The 15294-nt window shown below is 41.4% G+C and overlaps 1 protein-coding gene and 1 long non-coding RNA gene across 2 annotated transcripts in view; one reads left to right on the top strand and one right to left on the bottom strand.

Annotated features, from left to right (window-relative positions):
* The window catches only part of tenm1 (teneurin transmembrane protein 1), a 287438-nt gene that overhangs the window by 154355 nt on the left and 117789 nt on the right, over positions 1 to 15294 (bottom strand). The gene's annotated exons all lie outside the window — the stretch shown is intronic.
* On the top strand, positions 10880 to 12277 carry LOC114139766 (uncharacterized). Its single transcript, XR_003594507.1, has 3 exons — positions 10880 to 10973; positions 11847 to 11900; positions 12043 to 12277. It is a non-coding gene; the product is annotated as an uncharacterized LOC114139766 (long non-coding RNA).

Below are 15294 nucleotides of genomic sequence, written 5' to 3'. Positions count from 1 at the left end.
CCAAACACTTCCTCCACGCTGCATGGAGACGCTCCACGCTGCACCCACCTTGATGCCGTTCTTCTGTGTCAGCATGAAGAAAGCCCCATCACCAACCACCATGCCTGACGGCCACACCCGAACCCAAAAAAACGCCTTAAAACGTGACAAACTGACACAAAATCACAACTAAACAAGTAACATAAACACCCAGTGAAAAACAGTGAGAAAGAACCAAAAATAGAAAATACACAATCGCTCTCTCACTCGCTCTTCTTCCTTTCTTTCACTCTCACCCTCCTCTCACACGAAGAAGAAGAAAAAACTGCTAAATAAAATTGTATGTCCAACAGCAACACCAAATGATCTGCTTCATACATTCAATTTCATGGATTTGGTTTTCAGCACAGTCGATTCTAACCACCTGGACGACGTCGTGGGCAGGCAGGTGGAGGACAGGAAGCAGGGCTGAAGAGAAACTCGACAGGCAAATATACCGGCGCCGCTTAGAGTCACACTTTTATTTAAGGACGACGGAAGGAGAGCGAATCCAGCGGAGATTTCCTTCGAGCAACAGCCCATTATCAGCTCTCTTCATTAGGATTAAACATAAAATATACTATTGCGGCGCCAAATGTGGGTTTGCATTCATCATCGCTGTTCGAACCGCATTATATTCCGCACTGGAGTGGAACAGCCTATCATGGTTTCATAAATTAGTTTGTGAGAGTGCTTTGTGAGGTATGACAAGTTATTCCCAAACGAACGTAGTTAGCGTTTCTGCCGTTCGGCTTCTCCGTGCTCCACATACTTCTCACTTCCTCTCCTCTGAATTGCCTTTCTTGGTCCTCTTGTTTTCCGGATAACCCACCGCCGCCACCACCACCCCTTATCTCTCCGCCAACACCATCACCACCACCACCACCGTCTCTTTTAGCCGAGCATAAGCCACTCCAGGCAGGACTCTGAAGCAGCAGTCCTTAGCAGCTCTCTCGCTTTCTCCTCTTCACCACTCCACACCTTCTTAAAAGCCCTTCAGATCCTGCTCTTGCTCATCATTCTCTTGTTTCATGGCTGTTAACCTTTCGCAAGAACACTTGGCGTCTGCAGGCGCCAAGCATGTGCGCACACACCCAAAGAAACACTGGAGCAACGAGGGAACAAGGAGGATACAATATATCTTCTGTTACGACCAGTGAGATCATTGTTTTCCACCTGGTCAGGCAGGTTTGGGGCATTAAACTGAGTACTTCCAGTTTGTAACCTGCAGCAGCTAGTAACTGGGTATGCTTTGGTAAGGGATCAGACCCTGAGGGGCTCCTGGGCTTCGGTCTGCGCCCCGTCCTGAGGTCCGCCTGTATTTTGGGTTGGCATCTGCTTCTCTCTACTGCAACTGTTTGTGTCTGCGTCCGAGACGCTGGCGGGGGGACTAATTCGTTTAATTAGTTTCTTTATAATTGTCATGGCTGGTCCAATTTGCTGCCATAACCAGGTAGGGCCTGTTGCGCGATTAATTACTGTGCGACAGGAGGAATATCTCATTTGCCCCCTTTTGATGAGCTGCCACTGACATCACAAAGAACCAACTGGAGCCGATGTGCCGCCTGCCTCGCTGGTCAGAGAAACTGTGTAAAACTGCTGGTCAGATCTAACAGGAATTATGCATTACCATGTTTTGTTTTGCAATTTTAAAGCGTTTTGTTGTCACGTCGTATTTACTACGACTTTTATCGTTCAAACACTGTAAAAAATAACGGTTTTACTAGATATCCAGAGTAGCGTAGCAATGGCTTAGGCTTATGGCCCAACAGCTGCTGGCGACTGGCAATAGAAATATGTTCAGAGTAGAGTTTAGCTTTACGGCAAGAGCCCGAATGAAAATTCTGATTATTTACTTGATGGCTGGGTCGAGTCGGGCTTGGGATTCTATGGGGCATTTAATACGCCTGCAGTATAAAGTTCTGTTAATCTACTTGTTACAGTGTAAATAAAAGAGAAGATAATTTAACATGTTGAGGAAGTAAAGAAAGTGCGCAAGGTGTTAATCAGACCGTAACAAAGGCGGTGCACTGCATGTGGCTCCGCTCCCATCAATCACACATCCAAGACGAGTTGCGCTCGGATCTGAGAGAAAAGTAAAGTTCACCACTGATCGGACTTTGTGTGGATTATTGTAAGTATTGCTTCAATTCGTCGACAGAGGCACAAGAGCACGTTGTGGAACCGAAACGCATCAGCTAATGAACGTAAACAAGAGGAAACGGAAATTCACTAAGCAATATAGTGGCTTTAAAAAGAAACGAATAGGCATCCATAAAACAAATATGTCAGGTTCACTCTGGGGTCGGGCCTATAATTAAAGTTAATTAGTTGGATTGGGAGGAATGTTTTATAGGTCTGATCTAAACTCTCTCATCCATGTATATGACAATAAGGCAACGTTGTGACTTCTCTTTTTGCACCAACATTTGCCATTTGTTGTGTGAACAGTTGGCTCAGATGATTTGACAGCGTTTGTCATTGTGAACCATAACATTGTCCACAATTATGTCTTGAGTTTGCTATTGTCAAATGAGCAACTGCAGGTGTTGGATTAAAGGACAAACCCGACGATCTCCAAAGGCCCGAAGTTAGTGAATCAAAACTCCCACGCAGGGCTGAACTAATCCACAGCTGAGCATTGAGGTCTTATATTACTCTAGCTCCAGTACTGCTGGGCAAATTGACAAATAAAGCTGTTATTGCAGTAAATAGCCACAAGAGACAACTTGGAAGTTAGCATGACATTTGGGAATAGTGGACAGATTTACCGTATGTATTACAAACGTGGAGCTAAGCTCAGAGAGATTTTTATGACTAAATTACTTGCTCTTCTGTAAAAACAATTCAGATTTAGTCGAAACAACATTTGAGATGAATTTCAACTTCCCTTCTCCTTCGCGTGGACACGTAAAACACACAGTCACCCAGAAACACTCTGGGACGCAGCGTGCGGCCATTTGTGTGAGCAGCGTGCGCTCAGCGTGTTCCTGCCTCATCACCACCATGCCTGTCTGTCCATCCGTTTGTCCGAGTCCATCTCTGACTCTCTCGTGGTTTTGCAAGAAAGAGAAAATAGAAAGAAAGAAAAACCAACCCCGTCACACGTCAGAGGCAGATCCAGAGTGAGTCCAGTCATTATAAACTGGGGAAGGGGAAGAGAAGCAGGCACAGTGGTGGCAATAAGCAGCAGTGCAGAGAGCTAACAGGCCGGGGCCTTCGCGCACATGAATCATTGATCAGTGTGACAGCGAGATGAGTGCCAGAGGTAATAGGACGGTGGTGCTTGAAGGAGGGCGAGGGCGGAGGGAGGTTCTTGCTTTACCCTCGGCTTCCCCACCGAGAGACGAGTGCAGAGGGTGAGGGCAGGAACACGGGATCGGCAGAGACCGAGGCAGTTCAGTGTTCAAAGACAGAGCCCGCCTCATGTGGCTTTTACAGACACGCTAAAAGAAGAGAAGGATCCAGGAGTTGGAATTGTGAACAAGAGAGCAAGAGAAAGTGCAGTGTTTTTATCACATTCAAAAACTACAAACTTCAGTGAATTAGATTTTGTTTTGTTTTCAGATGGACAGGAGGTCTGCGACCTCCACAATCCAAAGACACGTTTTTGTCCCTCGGCAAAATAAAACAGATTTGGAGCCACAAGTAATACCTGGTCTTTTTTAAAAAGACATCTTAAGATTTTTTGATGAATACCTACTGCAGAAAATCTAGTAATTTTATTCATGTGGCTACAGCTTCTTAAACAGGATGTTGTATTTGCACATAGTTTCTAGCCTCATGTCAAGAAAGATAAGTTTACATAAAAATGATTAGCACTTTTAGTGTCATTCTGCTGTGGAAATTAGATGCAATTATTTCATGAAAAACTGAAAAAGTTAAGACATACATTTGTTATATCTATTTTTAAGATGTCTCATGTTTCTTTATTGCTCTAGTCTAAGTGAGAGCCACTGTCGAAGGTCCAAATAGTCATTTGCGGATCCAGAGCAGTGGATCTACATTCAGCTTCTATGCACCACAAATCTGGAATAATCACCCAGAAAACTGCAAAACAGCCGAAACACTGAGTTAATTAAAAGCCTTTGGATTAGTAGCAAGTGAAACACTGATCAACATATTTGATGTGACTTTGCTTGATGATTTTGATGATGGCATTTGACAAAATGCAATGTTTACTTCCTGTTTCATAATTGACTGGTGCTGAAATGTACAATACAAATAATATTGACCTAATTAAGTCAATAGATTCAGTTTATGTTTGAAAACAGCTGACCTGTGAAGGCATCACAAAGACCAAAGGTTAAATGGCAAAGTTGTGGGGAAGTTTAAACCAGGGTTTGTTTATGAAATATATTTCGTGGAAAGAGCGTGGGAAAAACTGTAAACGCACAGCTTTTGGGTTTGCAGAACCCAAAAGCTGGGTTCTGCAGACATAATCTTAACTCAAAGGACTGCTCACACCCTTAACTTGCCTACTCTTAACTTAGTTTTTTCACTCTATTTAATTTCTGTATTCAATCAAAATCTGTTTTGATGTGCGATACCTTAATGGATGTAATTCAAATTCAAATAAATTTATTTGTCCCCAATTTCAAGACATGTTATTAACTTCATGAACATTATTAACTTCTGGAGGCGTCCTGAGTTGCCTTTGGCCAAAAGCTGCCCTTCTTTGCTTTAACCGACAAGCGATTATTCAGAAAAGCATCCGAAAAGGCACTGGTAGCTCTGGAGGAGCTGCAGACACCCACAGCTCAGGTGGGAAAAGGTGTCGACAGGATGACTATCAGTCATGCAGCAAATGTGGCCATTACAGAAGAGCCAGAAGAAATCCTGTTTGCAGTTTGGTCAGATGAGACTTGAACACATCATCCGCTGTGCTGACACACGCTGGTGGCAGCTTCATGGTGTGCCGATCGCTTCACATTTCAACAAAACGCACCGTCGCTGAGGGCTGCAAAACATCAAAATGCAAGAAAAACCCAACTAAATAAATAAATAAAAATGTCAGCAGGTAGGAACCATCGCAAGGCGCTGTACATTAACAACCGAAGACACATTAATTGAATGTGTCTAATGGCGCCGTTTTAAACAACAGCTTGGGAGGAGATGAGCTTTCCAGACAGTCTGCTCTGTTTGAGCTGTCGGAGGCAGCAGTAATCTTGAGCTGCAGCCATCGCTGCAGTTGTTGCTGTTGTTGTCGGGCTTGTGTGTGCCTCGAGATGAGATAGAAAGGATTGTGGGCTCAAGTGATGATTAAATTTCACACTTGTGGTGAGAGAAAGCGTAGGAGATAAGGAAAAATGTGTGTGTGTGCGTGCGCTCGTGCAAACCAATTTAATGCCTCTTACACAAAGAGCAAGTCCTGGACTTCGCTGCAGGGCAACAATGGCTGAGATTGACTGTGAATATACTATCCCATCGATATGCATTTCAACCAAGGTAGCGCTGCAGTCAGTTAAAAATGATTTATCAATACTCTCGCGCGAGCCGAAGCGCTCCGATCGCCGTGTTCACGTCTAGCTAACCGCAGACCAGATCCCGTCTGACAACCAGAGACTGCAGCTCGCTTTGCCCGGCAGCAAACGCTTTCAAGAGCATCTGTCATTAGAGTCGGCGCGTGGCTTAGCATATATACAGTAAAGGCAGCTGCTCATCAGAATTTGTGTGTGGCTGTGTCAGCCTCCAGCTAAGCCTAAACTTCTGAGGGACGGGAAGAAAAAGAGGCAACAAGAGAAACCAGAACAGAGAGAGATGAAAGACACAGACACACACACAGAGAGAGACAGAGAGAAGAGAGACAAATGAGGAAAATAAATGTGGAAGAGAAGGGACTTCAGAGCCAATAAAATAAATCTGAGTCCAACTTAATATCAGAGTACTGGGGGGGGGAGAAAAGGGGTTCTCTCCTGCCCTCCAACCTCTACGCCTCACTTTGAAAAGGAGCAGATCCTGAAGTGGCTCCTCACTCCTCTCCCCTTCCCCACTCCTCCATCAACTCCTTGAAAGCAACTAATTCCACTGTCATGACTGTTTAAGTGTGTCTGTTTGCATGCATAAGCGCGGAGTTCTCTGACATTTTAATTCGGGAGCTCAATCTGCTGCTGAAGACACGGCGACTCGTACGCTTTGACCTTGCCCCCTCTTGAGCGCGAGGCCTTATTTGGATAAGGGGATAAGGCGGCAGAACGGGGCTGGATGAAGAACCCAGCGCTCGTCTCAATCGGAGAGATGTGCTGAGTATCGTCGTGTTTGTTTACCAAGCCGAACCCGGTCGTCGCCGTTATCTGGTTAGTCACAGCTAGAGAGCCAGTGCGCAACACAGCTGCATCCTCCATGCATCTTTTTCTCGTTCTCTCCCTTTTCGGATCCGATCACGCCTCCTCTCTCTCTTTTTTTTTCTGTCACCTGCACCCTTTCCCTCCCTCCCCCTCCGCCTTCTCCTCGTCTTCCTCTCTCAGCTCGTCTCCCACTCGCCCATGTCACTGACTCGGACCCCCCCTTTTTCCGAAAGCTGAGTCATGTTGAAAGCAGAAAGTGTGCGGCTCGTTTGGACGGGCAGGACATCTGTGCCGTGTAACGCTGGCCTTCCAACAGACACCGCCCACCACCACTGTTGCTAACATACTGTACGGTTCAATCCAAATATGCCTGTGCGTAGGTTTGTCACTGTGTCGGTGGGAGAACATATCAGAAGGCATGAGAGAGGGAGAAATTGGATCCGGATGCGAGTTGCCGTGCGCGCTTTCCGTGCCCGAGCGCGGTGAACTATCGGAGATATCTGGGTTATTTTCCGAGCAGCCTCTCTGACCTTCTGGAGACATTTTACCAAAGGGCTCCCTCACCATTCACAGCCTCCCGGAAACCGTCTGTCTGGCCATTTAAAGCAATTTTACCACAGCCTCGTGCAACTGTTAGGGCAGTTTTAGCAAAGGCCAGCGGGTTTCTCTGAGCTGCGTCGAGATGACCAAAATAGAGGAGTGGAAACAAAGAGAAAGTGGACCAATCAATACCAGCACCAATGAGGCATGAAGCAGCGGGCGGGGTGCAGCTGGCATTCACACACATTTTCTTTAATGCTAAGAAACATGAAATCCCAGGCAAACAAAGTCATATAATTCATGTTTGGTGCTCATCACATTACAATCACAACACCTAAAACATTGGATTTTATTTGTTAGACCAAGACAAAGTACTACAACTTTGTCGCATGGATTGAAAATGAAAATGGAAGGCGATTTATTTTTGCAGCTACGTTTAATAATGTGGTGACATACAGGGTCAGTCATTTACTGAGGTTGATCTACAGTTAATCAATTGTGCTGTGCCTTTAAGAGGAGCTTGTTTATTTTTTGTTCTTCTGTGGTTTTTGTGAGGGTCGAACACCGTTGTTGTTCTGCTGGTTGAGGACTTCATTGGTGCGCTGCTCTTCCTACAACCTCAACCTAATTTTTCATGCTATTTACCCCACGTAGCGTTGTTACACAAAAACGATTGTCTCTTTTCTTTAAAAAAAAAAAGGAAATCTGAAAAGTATTGCGTTCATATTATACATACAATATATTCAGGTATTCCTGAATAAGACCCAGAGCAACCAACTGCCTTCTGAGGTCAAGTCCAATAATTTATATTGAATAATAATTTATGTGTCATATGATCTTAGTTCACAAGTAGCTGCTCTCTGACTGGGGTTTGTTATGGATTATTAGCAAAAAAAAAAGAAGCATTGTTAAATTCAACCTCATATAGACAGACAGACAGACAAACAGATAGATAGATCGATCACCAAACAGAATAGTTTTCTTGAATAAAATAATTAAAAATGAACATGGTATGTAAAAACTTTCTGAAGAAGGAAGAATTTCCTCCAAATGTTTGCTTCTCCTCCCCCCCTTTTTCTTTTTGTAGGAGCAGACTAATTATCTGTTTGCAGACAGTACACTGAGCAGAACATACACTATAAAAAATACTGTTCACGTTTATCTTAATACGCCCACGTACATGCAATTGCAAACATTTTATAGCGTGTCAAAGGTGAAATCCCCGCATATCCGCGCAGTAATTATGCGCGGGATTGGAAAAACATCTGCTCGAGTAAAGAGCGTAAAGGCTTTTTTGCACGGCGCCGAACACAGAGGCTGTGATTGAGTCACTCTCTGACAGCGCTTTTGTGTCCAACTGCAGTGTGCCGAGCCAGAACACTCCTAATAGTCGCTAGTCTCCAGGACTTACTGGAAACAAGTTGCAGCAGCCAGTCCGACCCACTCAGCAATACTGAGTAGATAATTGGTTGCCCCCCTTGACAGAGCCGTGCGATGGAGGAGGAAGATTGCCGCTGATCGGCTGCAGACAATAGGCAGCCACTTGTTTAAATAACTTTGATGGGAGGCAACGTTTCATTAGGCGCCACGCCGAATCAGCACCTCGACGGCTTCGTTCTGACAGCCATCAGCCGGGCTCAGCCGATCCCCTGACATTACCTCTGTATACAATCACTGACCTCCTGCCGTCCATCTGTTATCAGAACAGGTTGTAATCCTCTGCACGCAGGCTGAACGAGCGCGCCGCTGTGCAACTGATTCACCGACTGCTTCTGTGTGAAATACACAGCAAACTGCATATCAGGGCGGTCAGCCTGAACACTGGAATCAAGTTATTTCAACATGATGATTGATGTCGTGATTTTATTCTTTTTTTAAATGACAATCTAATAAAATCCCAGTTTTTGTTCAACAGTAAATCAAGTCACAAGTTCGCCACAGCGCTAAAATTTGGAATGCTACAAGTCATGTTTTACTGAGATTTTTGCCTGTTGGTGTTTTATGTCATGCTGTATTTCAAATTAGATATTTGAAGCTGTGAAGTTCCGGGAGCTGAAGGCTGTGAGATGGATGAGCATTGTTTTGGACTTTGCACCGCTGAGTTGGGAAACAGAACTGGATTGTTTCCCTGGTCTACTGGACCATGATCGCTGTAATATGCTATTTGTGTAATTTCAGCTGTTTATTGGAGTTATGCCATTATGGCTTGGGAGGCGGACGGATTGTGGTCCAAGCAAATTTTATGGAAGAGCTGATGTTAATCAATTCCAGTCGTGAGCATTTAATGAATTTTTTTTAAAAAAGTTCCTCATTATCAATATATCGCACAAGAAGCGTTTCATAAATATGTTCAAAACATACAGATATATCTCTTAACTTCTGAATGTCACGGCGTTGCCATAATAACTCAATTACCGTATTTTCTGGACTAGGAGACATGAGGAAACATTTTTCTTTTGCGTTCCCTCGCAATATGCTTACTGTAACATTTGCTGGTCTATTTTGTATACAGTCACAAATGTCAATTTAAAATTTCAAAGGTATTCACATTGAAAGAGCCTCAGTGTTTATTAATAACTGGTGCAGAAAACTGATTGAAAATCGACTTATTCACTGCATGTTTATGTCTGTTTGTGTAAGGTTGAGATGGGACTGCATATGAAAATTACCCTTTAAACCAGTGGTCTCCAACCGTTTTATTACAGTGGACCGGTCAAGACTTAACAATTCTGCTGCGGCCCGGGAGAGGCCAGGAGAAACCGTCAGATAATGATTCTGCATTTGGTGTTCCCGCTGAAGCCTTTTTTTTTTTTTGCCCCGATTTTCCCTTTACGTCAATCCTACAACATCCTGCAGTGTGTGGTGTGTTGAATGTGCCCGATCTGTGGGGTTTTCAAACCTGTGGGGTTTTCCCTGGCTGGGAGCGAGAAGGCAGCCTGTTGAATGTGACAGGTAGCCAATCAGAAAGCGCGGTGACGTAAGAACGGAGGTGAATCCCAAACAGTTGACATGGCAACTGAGAGTCCGGTGGACATCAGAGGTGACATGTGTTGACAAATGTTTACTACTATATGTAAAGGTCATTTTTATATATGTTTATTATATGTGGTTATGTTTATTCAGTTAAAACTTAACTACAAAAAAACATAACTCGCCTCCAAATCATAGTGCAGCAATAGGGCGGCTCCATATTTTATCAAACGCCTTTTCTTTTTTTATCGCTTAAAATGAGTCCACCAACTATCACAACTGCTTCTACATCGTCATGTTCAGAAGGGGCTTCATTTACCTTTATCAACAGGAAAGGAAGAAGAGAAAGACCGGGTAAAAAGATTTAATGCGACGGTTTCTCCAGCCCCTCCTCTCGAAAGCGAAGTCCTGGGTTTGAATCCCCTCTCTCATAACCCACTTTGCTGTCTACTACTATTAAATAAAGGCCCCTAGACCCTTTATTTCACAATAAAGGCTCAGAAATAATTAAATGCATCTCTGACATTTAATTACAAAATGTCAGAAATACATTTTATAATTACATTTCATGAATAAAATATCAAAAAGAAACTTGCAGGTTTCTGTCCGGGCGCTCCGGCTTCCTGCTACACTTTAAAATCATGACTGTAAAAACATTATATATATATACATGCAGTATATATATATATATATATATATATATATATATATATATATATATATATATATATATATACTCTTAGAAAGCTTATTTAAAAATATATCATTATTAAGTGGGCAGTGATGTACAGATTATCAGGGGTTCCCTCAGTGTATTATAAGCCTGGTGGCCCATCATGCTTTAACTACCCGTAACATGTAATTACCCAGTAATATTTGTACCTTTCCTGTGTACTTAACATCTTTAAATACAAAAACCCAGTGGACTGGCGGTGGTCTGCCTCGGCGCCCCGACCACCGAGCTTAGCAGGTTTTCCGGGGGAAACCCTGATCTCATATGACTTTTTAACCCCTGCGTTTGAGTTATGCAGAACTGATCAATCGTTTCCACAGCAACGATCAGAATGACTGCAATAAACATGAAGTAGGGGACGCTAACTAGCATGGACCGCACATCTCAGAAAAACGGAAAGGTTTTCAGGAATGTGTTGCTATCAGGTAAGTTGTAATTTCTCTGTCATGTCAACCAGTATCAGGGATGTTACATGCTGGCCGGTCATGTGAGGTAAATGTTTGCGACGTTAGCACATTAGCTCTATTTCAGAAAAACCCCGAAACCCCCCCCCCCCTCCAAAACAAACACCTCAAGTGAGCATAAAGACATTTTTGCAAAGTTGATGTTATTTTGAATTTTTACACATCCATCAATCTTTTCTTTACTTCAAAATGTGCCTTAAAAAAAACATTCATGGAAATACGGCTAATAGCCCAGACAACCCCAATGAAAAATGTTTGGAAGGCAGTGAAAACTCTCAAGATGAGAAGACTGTTTACATGAAAGAGTGGGTCAGTTTCTCCATGCAGGAGATCTACGTCTTGAGGCGAATTATTCCAAAAAAGATTTTTCACAAAGTATGAAATACTTTTTAAGAAAAATGTCCTGTACGTTTTTGCTGTTTGTTCACTGCAGTAAGTAACTTGCGATCCAGATAAAAACAACAACAAAAAAAAACAAATGTGTCCATTAATTATAACTAATTACTTTCCTGTTTATTCTTAGGATTTCTTGGCTTGTTAACCAACATTTGAAGTGAATTTCAAATTAATATCTAAATTAGAAATAACTTAACCGAGAAAACATGTTGGCACATTCGATATTTATTTTATTGTAGTTTGAAAGACATTAAACCAGTGGCCTAAAGACCAAAATATTCTGGTTACAAACATTGATAAAAAGAGAGAGCTGCATGCCAACTGATATACCGTTATATCTTGGTTGGTTTGTTTTTCTGCTTTGGTTTTAGTTAGCTTAAGAAGAGACTTACAAAAAGTTAAACGTGCTCTATAAATACTTTTTTTATTATTTTGCAGCAGCTGAAGGGTTGCAGTGCATGGTAGAACACACTGAGGCAAAGTTCAATAAAAGTAAATAAAAGCAGTGGATTTTCTCCACAGAAAACATTTGAACTTTTCCAATTTATACTCGGACTGTCCTTTTATTTATCACGTCTTTGGCCCTAGATGGATTTGTTCTAACTCTTTGCTTCTTTGTCTTTTGTACTTGTAGAGAAAGAAGGGAAAAAAAAAAAAAATCAGCCCAAGGAGTATTTCGCTCTGCTCTCTCTGCTGAGATGTGTTTACTGTAATTACATTGCACCTATAGCAAAACTTCAAATGTAATCAGAAGGACTTTTTATATGAACGATGAAGCAATAAATTCAAACTTTAGATTATTTTTTTTCACTCCCACTCGATTGCTACTCCCACTCCACACTTTGTGATGGAGTACTATTTTTTTTTAAACAATAAAAACTTCTTTCGCAAATCAGCCGTGAATTAAATGGCCTGTGACACGTGTCTGCACAATCCATCACTTCTTAATGTTTGTACGACGTTTTGGCCTCAGTGTAGTCTTAGCCTGTTTCTTACGTTGGCACTACCAGTATCCAAAACTTCTCCAACAGCCACAGCAACCTTCTGTATATATACAGTACAGACCAAAAGTTTGGACACACCTTTCTAATTCAATGGGTTTTCTTTATTTTCACGACTATTTATAAGGCAAGAAATCCCACTTATTAACCTGACAGGGCAGGTTGACCTATGAAGTGAAAACCATTTCAGGTGACGACCTGTTGAAGCTCATCAAGAAAATGCAGAGTGTGTGCAAAGCAGTAATCACAGCAAAAGGTTGCTACTTTGAAGAAACTAGAATATAAGGGCTATTTTCAGTTGTTTTACACTTTTTTGTTTAGTGCATATTTCCACATGTGTTATTCATAGTTTTGATGCCTTCAGTGTGAATCTACAATGTCAATAGTCATGAAAATAAAGGAAACTCATTGAATTAAAAGGTGTGTCCAAACTTTTGGTCTGTACTGTATATATATATATATATATATATGTATATATTATTATTTTTTTTTCTTTTTAAAGAGAAAGTACATGAGCCTGGGGCAGTTGTGCTGGGTAGCATGTTCACTGTTTTGTCTCACATTAGAACCACATCTTGTCAGGCATCCTACATTTATATGCCCACACGCAAAGCTCTACACTTTCAAAAGTCTGAAATTGTTTGAGGCAAAGATTTCAATTTAATGTGAATCTCTTCACCGTTCAACGTGTTGCTCAGTTCGCTAAGCCTCCAACTTGGTCGGCTCGGCTAATAATTTCATGTCCGTCAAACTAAAAGCGGCAACCTAAAGCAAACCCGTTAAGCTACAAATCCCAATAATTGCCCTTGACTCTCTTCTATTCTTGCAGTTTGCTTTGTTAAAGTTTGCCTTGTTCTATTTTAAAAAGCTCCCTAGCAACTGGAAATGTGATCATACGGTTATTTTATTCAATTCAATCCCATAACTACAGCTTTAACTAAAATAACAGCCTATGCTAGGCGTCTATGTGGCTAAAACAAACTACCCACTAAGGAAATAAAAGAACTGATTTCAGGGTTTAGATACAAGTCCATGTTATTTTTATTATTATGTTATGTTTATGAATTTCATTGCTGATTTAGACCTGTATATTTACTGTATCTTTAGATCAAACAGAAGCCACAGTGGTCTGGGCTTACTGTACACTTTGAATGAAAACTTTGTTAGGTACGTAAACAGGTTTGTGAATCACACAGAAGTGGCATAAAGCAAAAATCAATTCTGAGGTTAATTCTTCTATAGTTGGCATATAAGATTTAAATCAATGTGTGACAAGAGTGTGTTTAATTAACTGTGAAAGATTGAAAAACTTTTATGTTCAGTACAATAGATTTATTTAAACAATATGTATAGACTATTAAGACACTGTTTATTTACATTTTCAATTAAAAAAAAAAGTGCTGACTGAATAGGTAACAAGCGACAAGAACTTCAATTTTCTTTCACTGTCCTACTGTTAAAACAATTTTTCACTAAACACCTGATTTTGTTTTGCTCAAACGTTTTCAGTTCATGTGAAATATTAAATATTAGATCATTTTAAATATAATACAGATATAAGTATTCTGCATATTTGCTGAATATTAAACCATTTAAGATTAGCAAGAAAATAACAGATGATGATGCTAATTCTATGGATTTGACTATTTCTCACATCTGTAGCAAACGTAAAGTCAAAATAAACTATTTTTTTCTGTATTTCCTCAAATTAAAATACTTCATGTGTTTTGCTAGACCTACAGTAGCTTACAAGCTGCTTTCCACTAAAATATCTTATTTTTTACGTTGTTGTAGCTACCAGAGAATATTTTCTATTCAGCCTTTTCAAGCAGGTTTGCACCTTGAAGTCCATCAGTTTATCATCACACTTACACTGCTAAAAATATTTGCTCAGTCCTCCATGCTCACCAATTTAGACGATCATAAAATGTTCTTGGTCAAAGGTGTAAAAAAAATAAAATAAAAACCTCGGCATGAAAACTGTATCAGAAAGAATAAGAGGGTCTTATTCTGTAACAAGATGTCACCATAAAATGAGTCCTTTCATAAAATGTTCTTGCCGCTACACTAAACCCAGGCGATTGTTATTGGTTTCATAACATTGTGGAAACAAAGGTAACCAGCCACTGCTGAAAAATTACATAGTGGGGAACAAAAGCAGGATGCACAGTGTGTAAAAGATGAACTACTGAAAACTGAACTCCAAATCTAATGTGGTCTTCAGGTCAACGAAGTTGTTTGCTTGAGTGAAGTTTGTTTACCTGAGTGGAGCTGCTCCCCCACCTTCTTCAAATCAGACAAAAATGGTGTGAAACGTTTGTGCTACGCACAAATATTTGTATCTTCAAAGCCAAAGCAGCACATAAATGTAGTCGAGTTGACTGACACCCATTTTGTCTGGTTTGAAGAAGGCAGGGTGGGCTGGTTGACCTTTCATGACCTCTGGAAACATTTCTTACCATCTTTAAAATGATAGCAGCACAAACAAAAATGTTTGCTGCACAAACGTAGCACAAACGTTTGTGCACAATTTTGCCTGATTTGAAGAAGGAGGGGTGTTCCAACTTCACTCAAGTATCAAGAAAATGTTTTTTGGTTGTTTTTCCAAGATCTTAGCTCATCCGCTTCGCTAACTCTTGATGCTATAGAAGCTCATGTTGGAAAGTCATGTTGGTGGCCCCTCACGATCATGTACCAGTGCTTACAGCAATGTCCACTAAGACATATTGTACATGTTGTATATGTACTTGTACAGCACCTCATCAAGCACCGACGCCACCGGCTGTCCAAAGTCTCTTGCCCATGGACTGAGATAGTCTGAGCACGGCTTCGAACCGGCAACCTACCAATTATAGAACAAACTCCTACCACCATCTCCAGTGACC

This window comes from Xiphophorus couchianus, chromosome 23, assembly GCF_001444195.1.
Source record: "Xiphophorus couchianus chromosome 23, X_couchianus-1.0, whole genome shotgun sequence".
NCBI lineage: Eukaryota > Metazoa > Chordata > Actinopteri > Cyprinodontiformes > Poeciliidae > Xiphophorus > Xiphophorus couchianus.
Note: the sequence above shows the minus strand (reverse complement) of the source record. Positions and strands in the feature narration are given on the sequence as shown.